Source organism: Otolemur garnettii, unplaced genomic scaffold (genome assembly GCF_000181295.1).
Source record: "Otolemur garnettii isolate 467f Iridium unplaced genomic scaffold, OtoGar3 scaffold00141, whole genome shotgun sequence".
Lineage (NCBI taxonomy): Eukaryota > Metazoa > Chordata > Mammalia > Primates > Galagidae > Otolemur > Otolemur garnettii.
In genome coordinates, this window is record NW_003852536.1 from 5,141,504 (window position 1) to 5,152,559 (window position 11,056).

At 45.3% G+C, this 11,056-nt stretch overlaps 1 pseudogene; it reads right to left on the reverse strand.

Annotated features, from left to right (window-relative positions):
* Positions 1–5,780: 5,780 nt before the first annotated feature.
* Positions 5,781–11,056, reverse strand: part of LOC105887873 — a 22,543-nt pseudogene continuing 17,267 nt past the window's right edge.

Below are 11,056 nucleotides of genomic sequence, written 5' to 3' on the forward strand. Positions count from 1 at the left end.
TTTGGCTCTTCTGCCTCCCTCTGTGACTATAGGACGATGCAGCAAGAAGGCCCTGATGAGGTGCTGGTCCCTTGATCTTGCACCTCTCAGCCTCCAGAATTATAAGAAACAAATCTCTGTTCTCCAGCTGTGGTTTTTCGTTAGAGCAATACAAAACGGATGAAGACAGTGCTTCATGGTTTGAGCATGCTATTAACGTATCTCTTGACAATGACGATTTGATGCAGGTGTTTTGACTGGGTTCCTTTCACTCTCCTCTGGGTCTCTGGACTCCTCCTCATTCTTACAGGACACAGGAAAAAGAGGTTCACTTGCTGAGGAGACGGGCCTGGGTACCACGCAGATCTGAGAGTCACAGCCACTCAACTCAGAAATTTAATATAATTGTATAGCCACAAGGAAAAGGAGGTGGGTTTTAGTGGACACTTAGTGATCTGTTGCAGGCAGATGCAGATGGCCAAATATGCATCAGTAATTCAGAAGGAGTGAACTGGGGTAGGAGGGTGTGTTTGTCCATTACGGCTGTGTAAAAAAGCACGAGATTTGTGGGGACCACAAACATCCCAGCTATAGCTGAAGGGGAGAAGCAGTTTCCTCCCATTGCCACAGGCTGCCCTCCTTGTCCATTGGTTGAATTCCAATTCCATTTGGGAGGATGAAATGTATAATACATTGAAGGATCACATGCATTTTTTTAATTATTAAATCATAGCTGTGTACATTAATGCAATCATGGGGTACAATGTGCTGGTTTTATATACAATTTGAAATGTTTTCATCAAACTGGTTAACATAGCCTTCAGGGCATTTTCTTATTGTGTTAAGAGATTTATATTCTACACTTAGTAAATTTCACATCACAAGCATTTTTATAAGAGTTATACACACAAATAACATGAAATAAAATTTGCCAGTTTAACACTTTCTGAGTGTAAAGTTCAGGGGCATTAGTATATTCACATTTTCTTAATTTGTTTCAAAATATTAAGGAGCACAAATGTTTTAGGTTACATGGATAATTTTTTTTTTTTTTTTGAGACACAATCTCACTATGTTACCCTGGGTAGAGTGCCGTGGCATCACAGCTCACAGCAACCTCCAAGTCTTGGGCTTAAGCAATTCTCTTGCTTCAGCCTCCCAAGTAGCTGTGACTACAGGTGCCACCACACACCCAGCTATTTTTTGGTTGCAGTTGTCATTGTTGTTTTGCAGGCCCAGGCCAGGCTCGAAGCCGCCAGCCTATGTGGCTGGCCCTGTAACCACTGCGCTACGGGCGCCGGAGCCATGTGGATCATTTTTTAATGCCTGAGCCCCAACTCTAAGTGTGGCCTGTCCACTGAAATATTGGCCACGTGCCCCTTAGGCTGGGTGATTCCCCCGCCCTCCCTCCTCCCACTGGTTGCTTTCCACTGAGTTTTATTTCCCTCTGTGCTTTTGGGTGCTCACTGGTTAGTTCCAACTTAATAGTGAGAACATGTGGTCTGTTTTTCCATTCTCTCATGCAGCCATCCCCATATCCATCTCCAGAAGTTTTCCACCATCTCAAACTGAAGCTTTCTGCCCATGAAACAATAACACCCCAGCCCTGGTGCTTTTACTGACTTTCTCTATGATTGTGACTATTCTAGAAAACTCACATAAGTGGAATCATACAATATTTATCCTGTGTGTCCACCTTATTTCATTTAGTATAATGTGTGTTTTTTTTAACCACTATACTAAGAAGGAAGTTTTCTTTTTAATTTGTTTTAATTTTTTTTTTTGGCCGGGGCCAGGTTTGAACTCGCCACCTCCGGTATATGGGACCAGCACCTTACTCCTTTGAGCCACAGGTGCTGCCCTTAATTTAATTTTTTTAAGTCTAATGTTTCACATATACAATTAAATACCCTTTTGCTACATCATACCCTTAATCCACAGTGAGGTTAAGGACACAGTCTGGCCCTGCTAAGTCTGCCCAAGATGTCTGATCCCAGCTGTGGGGAATGAGGATCTGCTATTGACTGTATTACGCCCCCCACCAAGCTTACAGGTGAAACCCAAACACTCCCATGTGATTATCTTAAAGACAGGGCCCTTAAAGATATGATGAAGGTTAAATAAAATCATCAGGGTGGAGCTCTGATTCAATAGAAGTAGTGTGCTTGGCTCGGTGCCTTGTAGCTCAAGCGGCTAAGACGCCAGCCACATACACCAGAGCTGGTGGGTCCAAACCCAGGCTGGGCCTGCCAAACAATGACAACTACAACCAAAAAGTAGCCAGGCATTGTGGCAAGGCCTGTAGTCTCAGCTACTTGGGAGGCTGAGGCAGGAAAATAGCTTAAGCCCGGGAGTTGGAGGTTGCTGTGAGCTGTGATGCCACAGCACTCTACCCAGGGTGACAGCTTGAGGCTCTGTCTCAAAAAAAAAAAAAAAAAAGTAGTAGTTTGCCTATAAAATAGTAAGAGTGATCAGAAATCTCTCTTTTGACCATGTGAGAAAACAGCCGTGTGCGAACACGAAGAGACCCCTCCCAGGAGCCACATCGGTCAGTGGCTTTGTCTCAGTTTCTTCAGAACTGAGAGCAAACAAATTTCTGTTGCTCAGGACATCTAGCCCATGGTACTTGATAGTGAAGTTCACTCCATCCAAGTCAGGGTGAAAACGCAGATTTGGAGGGGAGAGTCTACACAAGGCCATCCTCACTTCCAATGCCAGCTGCAAGTTCAGAGGTGTTCCCAAAGCACCCTCAGGGTTGGCAATTCACTAGAAAGTCTCACAAAACTCAGTAAAAGCTAATATGTTCATGGTATGGTTTATTAAAGGGAAAGGAGACAAAATTATCTAAAGGAGTGGATATGGTGTAGAGGGTGGGAGGGTTCCACATGCGAAGCTTCCATCGTCCTCAGGACTCAACCTCCCAGCACTGACAGGTGATGATATAAACTCACTCAAGGTTCAATGCCCACAGATCTTTTCAGAGTCTCATGATGGAGGCATGAGTGATTGATTGATTGCCCATGTGGCTGACCTCAGCTTCCAGGTAAATGGACATGATGCGACCAAAAGCTCCCACCCTGAATCCCATGATTGATTATTTTTGTTTTTTTTTGTTTGAGACAAAGTCTATGTTGCCCTGGGTAGAGTGCTGTGCTGTCACAGCTCACAGCAACCACAAACTCCTGGGCTTAAGCAATTCTCTTGCCTCAGCCCCTCCAAGTAGCTGGGACTACAGGCACCTGCCATAACGCCCAGCTATTTTTTGTTGCAGTTGTCACTGTTGTCTAGCTGGTCTGGGCTGGGTTTGAACCTACCACCCTTGGTGTATGTGGTTGGCACCTTAACCACTGTGCTATGGGTGCCAGGCCTGGTTGGTCATTCTGGCATAGTAGGCCCCACACTAAGACAGTTGGTGTTGCCAGATTCCACCCTAAACAAAGACAGTCCTGTCAGCTATGACATAGATTATCTTCCAGAACCCGAGGGCACAGGGCAGACGTCTCTTTGGACAAGATCAAAACCTCTACCTCGCACTCCCGTCCAGTGATTCAATGTCAGACTCATGTGTATGTGCACAGACCACCCGCCTGATGTGAAGACTAAAGTATCCCTCTCTAATCCTACAATTCTGTATTTGTATAATCCACAGAGCGCTCCTCTTCAAGGACTAGGAAAGAGAATTTGGGGAAGCATGGAGTGTAGGAGCAGAGAGTCAGGTGGAGAAGCACACAGGTCACGGGAGGCGGCATCTCAGTGTCTCCTGTTGTGGGTGCTGTAGTCTAAGAATCTCCCAAAAATTCATCTCCAATTCATCATCAGTTTGAAAAATTCATCCTGTAAGATGAAATTTCAATTATCCTTCAATGAAGGAAATGGATTCTATGTTTCATGGACTTTAAATTAGCAAACTACATTTAAAATAGGGCCATTGTGACATGTCCCTGTGGTCCACATCTGGGACACAGCTTGCACACATGTGAGTTAGCTCTTGAGTTCCATTAAGACACAAAGTGGTCCGCATTCTGTTCGATGAGATGAGCCCTGTGATCACACGCTTCAGTGTGACCGCAATGTCAATTTCTATAAACATTTCTGAATGGTTGTTCTCAACTTTCTACAAATCTTGTTGCAGACAGATAACAATTAGCCAATTAGCAGTGACCCGTGGAAAGGGCCTGGAGAAGCAGTGTTCTAGACCAGTGCTTCTCAAACTTCATATAGAACAATCTTCTGGAGTTGCTAATAAAATTCAGATTCTGATTCAGGGGGGCTGAAATCGACCCTGACTTTCTGCATTTTTAACAGACTCCCACGTGATGCTGGTATTATTGACAGTTGGAAGAGTTTGATACTAGACAATTGCTTCCTACTTCATGGACAAAAAAATTGAGACAACCAAAGTAAAATTTCCACTCATTCTCGCCACTAAATCTCCATCATCCACTTGTCCTGTCCTCATATGTTCTGTATTCCTTCCTTTTCTATGAGTTAAATACTTTCTTATCTAAAACCGACTTCTCCACTTTGAGCAAGACCCCGTCCCTTCCCTCTCCCTCAGGAGCGTCAGGCTAAGATTTGTTGGCATCACTCTTGACATTGACAATTTCCCCCTCTTTACTGTAACATCCCTTGGCATTGAAAGACATGCTGTTATAGTTCCATCTTAGAAAACAAACAGTAACAAAATGATGTCTCTCATACACCCTCTCTCCATCAAGTACCTCACCCCTTTCTCTGTTTCCTTTGATTGCAAAATTCCTCGAAAGAAGTCTCTTTTCTGTCTCCACTCTCTCTCCCCTAGTTCTCCTTGGAACTGACCCCAATCAGTCTGTCGCACCCCCATTGCTCCAACCAGACAGCTCTTGAAAGGCCCCCAATGACTTGTACATAGTTAGAGCCAATGTTCAATTCTCAGCAACAACGTCCCCTGCCAACCTCTCCCTTCTCCTGGGAACACTGTCATCTCTGGGCTCTTGGAATAATATTGTCATTAGGAGATCCTTGTTACCCAATTTGTGGCTGTAGACCCAAGAACTTATTATAATAGAAATGAAGAGGCAGACTCAATCCCAGCTACTAAATCAGAATCTACATTTAAACAACATCCCCAGACCAGAGTTGGAAGCTGATGACTATAATTTTAGCACTTTGGGAGGCCAAGGCCAGAGGATTGCTTAAGACCAGGAGTTCAAGACTAGCCCTGGCACCACAGCAACACCCAATTTCTACACACACAATTTTTTTTTTTTTAATTAGCTGGGCATTGTAGTAGGAGCCTATATTCCCAGTACTTGGGAGGCTGGGGGAGGAGGATCACCGGAGCCCAGGAATTTGAGGCTGCAGACAGCTATGATCATGCCACTGCACTCCAGCCTAGGCAAAAGAGTGAGACCTTGTCTCAATAAACAAACATCATCTCCAGGAGTAACAAACGTTACAGTTTGAGAAGTGCTGCTGTGAATGGGCGATTTTTGAAGTTCTCAAACCTAGAATGTTCCGTGGGGGGGGGGAAATGAAACTGAAAAAGGAGATTTGGATTAAATAAGAATCTTGAGTTTGGTGCTAAGGAGCAAAGACATTTTTACCAGACACACAGATAGGGATCCTCAACTCATTTTTCTGGCAAAGGACTGGGCCATGATCAGGTTCTAAATAATTTCCCATTTGTGTGAATCAGTGGGACTGTGCCATTGGCAAAGCAATTATTTGCCTTCTAATAAACAGTTCCCAAGACTTTGTTTATCTCCAAGATAACCCGCTTGTGATTGTCCAGAAGACCTGATGGTAGGATGTTCTATTTCTCAAGGGTACAGACATTGATTGGACTTTCCAAGCCATTCCACGGATAGCTGCCACTGCCATTCGTGGCTGAAAAATGCGTTCGTATCTGGAGGAACCCACATCAGACTGTCAACACTGTGTACCTCTGAAAGCTGGGAATACAAAAGACAGACAAGGGAAGAGCCTTATTTTTCTCATGTAGTTTTATATTATTGTTCTTATTATAACAAGAAAATATGATTCGGTCCCTGCCACCACCCTAAACACTTAAACACAGAAGCCCCAAACTTGTAAGATGCTGCAGAAAGAAAAAGGAGGTGCCCACCCTTCTCCTCTGGCTTTCGGTCTGACATTCTCCATCACCTGCAGCCCAAATTATTATGAGCTGTTCTCCTGGCAGAGTTTTATTTCCACTGCTTAATGGTGTGCGACAGCTGTGTACTTAGAATTACTAGAAGACAAATGGGAAGAAAGACGGCTTGTCAGATGACAAAGTCCTGCAAGGAACACCTTCTCCCGTCCATCACCTATACTGGTTTGCGGTTTGCCGCCCAGCACATACGTAAGAAAAGGCGTATTTGCTTAGCTCTGTGCCCCAGAAGGCTGAGTCTCCTACGTGTACAAATATTCCGTATTGTGGGAAAGAAGCTTGATGGTACCACTGCCACACATTTTTACATCTTGCAAGGTATTTTTATATATATTATCCCAATTGTTCTCCTAGCCATCCGCAGAGTATATTTAAAGGCAGACATCGCCATTAGCGTCAGTGTTGCCATTTTGTAGATTAAGACCAGGGATCTCGGAGAATTTAATTAACAGGAAGAATGCGGAGCCTTTTTTTTTTTTCTTTAATAACACTGTTCACTCTTGGGTAACTCGTACTCAAAAATATTCAGGTGCAAAACAATAAAAAGTGATCTCACAACTCATTTAACTAGAAAATCATCCCGTGGTATGTGATGTAAGAACAGTGACTGCTATTAACAGATGTGCATCTGGGATGCCGCAAAGGCACTGTTGCTAATTTTTACCCGCAAGGGAGACATTATTACCCTCATTTTCAAGATAAAGAAAGGGTTGGCTCGGCGCCTGTAGCTCAGCGGCTGGGGTGCCAGCCACATACACTGGAGCTGGTGGGTTCAAATCCAGCCCAGGCCTGACAACAACTACAACCAAAAAATAGCTGGTGTCATGGTGGGCACCTGTAGTCCCAGCTACTTGGGAGGCTGAGGTAAGAGAATTGCTTAAGCCCAAGAGTTTGAGGTTGCTGTGAGCTGTGACACCACAGCACTCTACCGAGGGTGACCTAGTGAGACTCTGTCTCATAAATAAATAAATACGTGGTTCTGAGTGGTTCAATGCTGTGTCCGCAGTTACAATCCACAATGCTGGATTCCAACCCTGCTTTAGCATCCAAGCCCCTGCCTCGTCCCCCAAACACAGCTTCTCACCGTGAATTCTTTTGCTACTGGAAAAACCTGGCATTACAAGAGGAAGCATCTGTCCCAAATGCTGTCACATCCCCATCCAGGCTTCAGGGAGAATGAACTCTTTCCACCCTCCGTTGTCTGAAATGTCAGCCTTTGAACACAGCTGTCAGACCTCTTTCTCTTGTCTAGTCACAAACAGCTGGTGCTGAATTCATTTCTTTCCAAACCACAAAACAGGTTTCCAAAGTGGAGTTCAAAGTGAGTCTTGCGGTTATACTGCATTGATTTGGTTGGTTGTTTTTTTTTTTTTCTCCTAATAACCATCCATCCCACCTACTCACTGAACTCTTGGCTGCATCAATATTCATTATGTTATGTTACTTAAAGAAAAAAATATTAGAGCAGAAACAATTGAGGATGTCTTGCCTGATCACTAACAAAGATGGATGAGATGGAGGCCAGTACATTAGGGCTGGTGGACAAATGTTTAAATGCTCTTGGCTTCTGTTCTTGGAGTCTCTGCTCTGTAAACAGCTTAGGAGCGGGTGATACATTCTGAGAGTGCGTCAGCAGAGGAAATCTGTGCTTGGTGAAGCAGAGATTGTGAACTTGGCCAGAATTCAACAGCACTGCCCCTGAAAAGCCATTACTTAGGAAATGAACACGAAGGGAAGGACTCTCCTACCTAATACCCTCCCCGCCCCCCAACGAAAACAATCCTTAAAGTAGAGCCTGCAGGATTGGTGACCTGTTTGGGAATTTTATTTATGTTTCATGGCTTGTGTTTGGGTTTTTTGGTTTTCTTTTAAGGATGGCGTCTCTCTTTGAAGATCCCCCTCTTGGAGAGCAGTGGCCATTTCATGGTGTCTATGAATTTTATTTATTTATTTTTTTTTTTGAGACAGAGCCTCAAGCTGTTCCCCTGGGTAGAGTGCTGTGGCATCACAGGTCACAGCAACCTCCAACTCCTGGGCTCAAGTGAGTCTCCTGCCTCTGCCTCCCAGGTAGCTGGGACCACGGGTGCCTGCCACAATGCCCGGGTATTTTTTGGTTGCAGCCGTCATTGTTATTTGGCAGGCCCAGGCTGGTTTCGAACCTGCTACCTTAGGTGTGTATAGCTGGTGCCTTAGCCACTTGAGCCACAGGCGCCGAGCCATGTCTATGAATTTTAGACAGGAGATCTAGAAAACCCAAAATGTGAACCCAAACATCTCATGAGAAGGGGTATTATTCCACCGCAGGAAGGAAGTCAAGCATACCAGTGTGTATCTAGAAAGAAGGACCCCCTGAAATCATCAAAATTAAGCAACAACACTGAAAAAAACTTGGACTTAGGAAATAAAAGTTCTGAAACCAAACAAGCAGCCTGTGACAGCAAAAAGAAGGGCCATCCCCAGCAAGATCCACCTCTGAAGTTCGCCCAGCTGCTTTTCCCAGCCAAATGGCAAGTCAATTCTTTCTGAACCCAAGTTATTTTATTTGCAGAGAGGGAATAATGCCTGTGTTGCCTGGCCTGGGGTTCTTGTGATCATCAAATGAGACGACGCATTGAAAATCCTAAACAAATGTTATTTACCACTAAGCTGAAAAAAGGCACAGGGTCAGGAGGATAGAAGAGTTCTCTTCTCTATAGCGGGGGGTGGATGTGATCTTTGCTCTTGATCATGCCTTTAGGTGGATGTGGCGAGGGCACACGTTGATAATGGGGCAGCAGGAGGAAGGATCCAGGGTATTTAGTCTGTTTCAGAATTGTGCATCCGGATCAAAAACGTGTTACATTATCGATGGGAGCCAGAATCTTTCTTGTAGGGGGGAGTATTTTTGTTTAGGAAAATACCTTCATGAGTGGCACTGAGGAAGGTGGGACCCGAATGACATAATTTAGCAGAAGTCGAGACAACAGAAGAGAGCGCCTAACCTCTGCCTCTGGAATACAAGTGGGAATTTGTAAGTGAGAGAAAGATCTGAGAGAGGAGAGCTGGACCACACGGAAACTGGCAAGGGCCACTCCTTCAGATAACGCTGAAGGATTGCCAAAAAGAAATAGCTCACGGTGCAGTTTCAATTATTTGTGTTGCTGTGATATAAATCTCTCTGCTGCTGTTGGTTTTCGGTAAGTATCTCCCCTCATAAAAGAATGTGCTAAGACAGTCTCACTCAGGGACAGCAGCAGCCTGAAGCCAGAGGTGACCTTGAGAATATAAGCCTCCTGGGAGTCCTGGAGAGCCCTTCTAGCTGACCTCTGGGTCATCACACGCCCTTCTCTGTAGCTCAAGTCAAATACACAGAACAAAGTAAGGAAAACGTGATCAAAGTGCTGTAGACTGCCTGTCTGTGTTTCTCTAAAATTCATATATTGAAACCCTAACACTGCAGGAAATGGGATTAGGAGGTGGGGCCTTTGGGAGGTGATTAGGATCAGATGAGTTGTGTGAGTAGAGCCCCCCTGATGGGATTAATATTCTTACAACCAGAGAAAGAGATTAGAGCTCCCACTTTGGGTGTGCGCCAAGGAGGGCTGTGTGAGGACGTACCAGGAGAGGGTCCTCACCAGAAACCCACTGTGCTCACACCCTGACCTTGGACGTTCAGCCTCTAGAACTATGAGAAAGAGGTGATTTGCTGGTTGTTTAAGCCACCCAGTTTCTGGTGTTTAGCAAGAGAAACAGATGCAGAGCCAGAAAAAAAAGGGGACCCCGAATGAGGTTTAGTACACGGTAGCTACATACGGCAGAACGCTGGGTCTGGGGCAGTTAGGTTGCTTCTGTTCCCCACAGGGACGATTCCAAACCTTCCCTCCTCTCCTAAAACTAATCCCACCTCTCCATCTCACTCTGAGGCCAGTCCTCCATCAGTGCTCCGGACTCTGCCCGTCCTCCCAAGCCTTTGATGTTTGCCCTCTCTCTCCATCCTCTTCCTCTCCACGGGCTCCTCCTCCAGCGTTTAAACACACACAGCTTCACCCCATTCCTCAGCTCCATCTTGTCTCTACCTATTTCTCTTCTCTTCACTTTCCAGCCAAATTTCCAAGGACATGTGTCCTCACCACCCCCGTGCCTCTCTGTCCACTGCGTCACTGCTTTCCGGTCTTGACCAGGCCACTGAAGCAGCTGCCACCACGTTCATAAACCATCTCCCTTTTTGAAGGCTTTATCTTACTCAAGCTATTGATGGCATAGACAAAATCCAGGACTCTCTCTTGGAAACACCCTGTTCTCTTGGTTTTCCTGGTCTCTACCGTGGTACAAGTCCCAGGATGTCGTCCCAGCAGTGCAGCCGCCCCATCTCAGCTTCCCTTTTCCTTAAGACATTGATGATTCTTCTCCAGGGAAGAATCCCCCATTTCCCATCTTCTCAGCTTTCCTCACTTCACTCATTCTCTCTAGTCAATCTTGTTTGTTTGTTTTGGCCGGGGCTGGATTTGAACCCGCCACCTCCAGCATTCGGGGCTGGCGCCCTACTCCTTTGAGCCACAGGCACCGCCCACTCTCTCTAGATGATCTTATACACTCTGCTGGCTTCAACAACGTTCCCAGGCCTTTGTACTCGGCTTCCTCTTCAATATTTCCACTTGCACGCTCCAGCTGCACTGCAAACCTCCAACAGTGAATCCCCCTGCCACTCGTAAGCTATGTCTTCTTGAAGCCTCCATTATCATCGCTACTTCATTACTGAGGTGTTGCTAAATGGGCATTTCCTCCCCAGCACCTGATTGCGTCTTCCTCTCTCGGGCTTTCAGTAAGTCACCTCGCCTGTTGATTCCACTTCCCCAGTCTCTCCTTTCCTTCATCCTCCACCACAGTTTAATTCCACCATCATCCATCACTCAGGTTATTTCACCAACTTCTTTTTTTTTTTTTTTT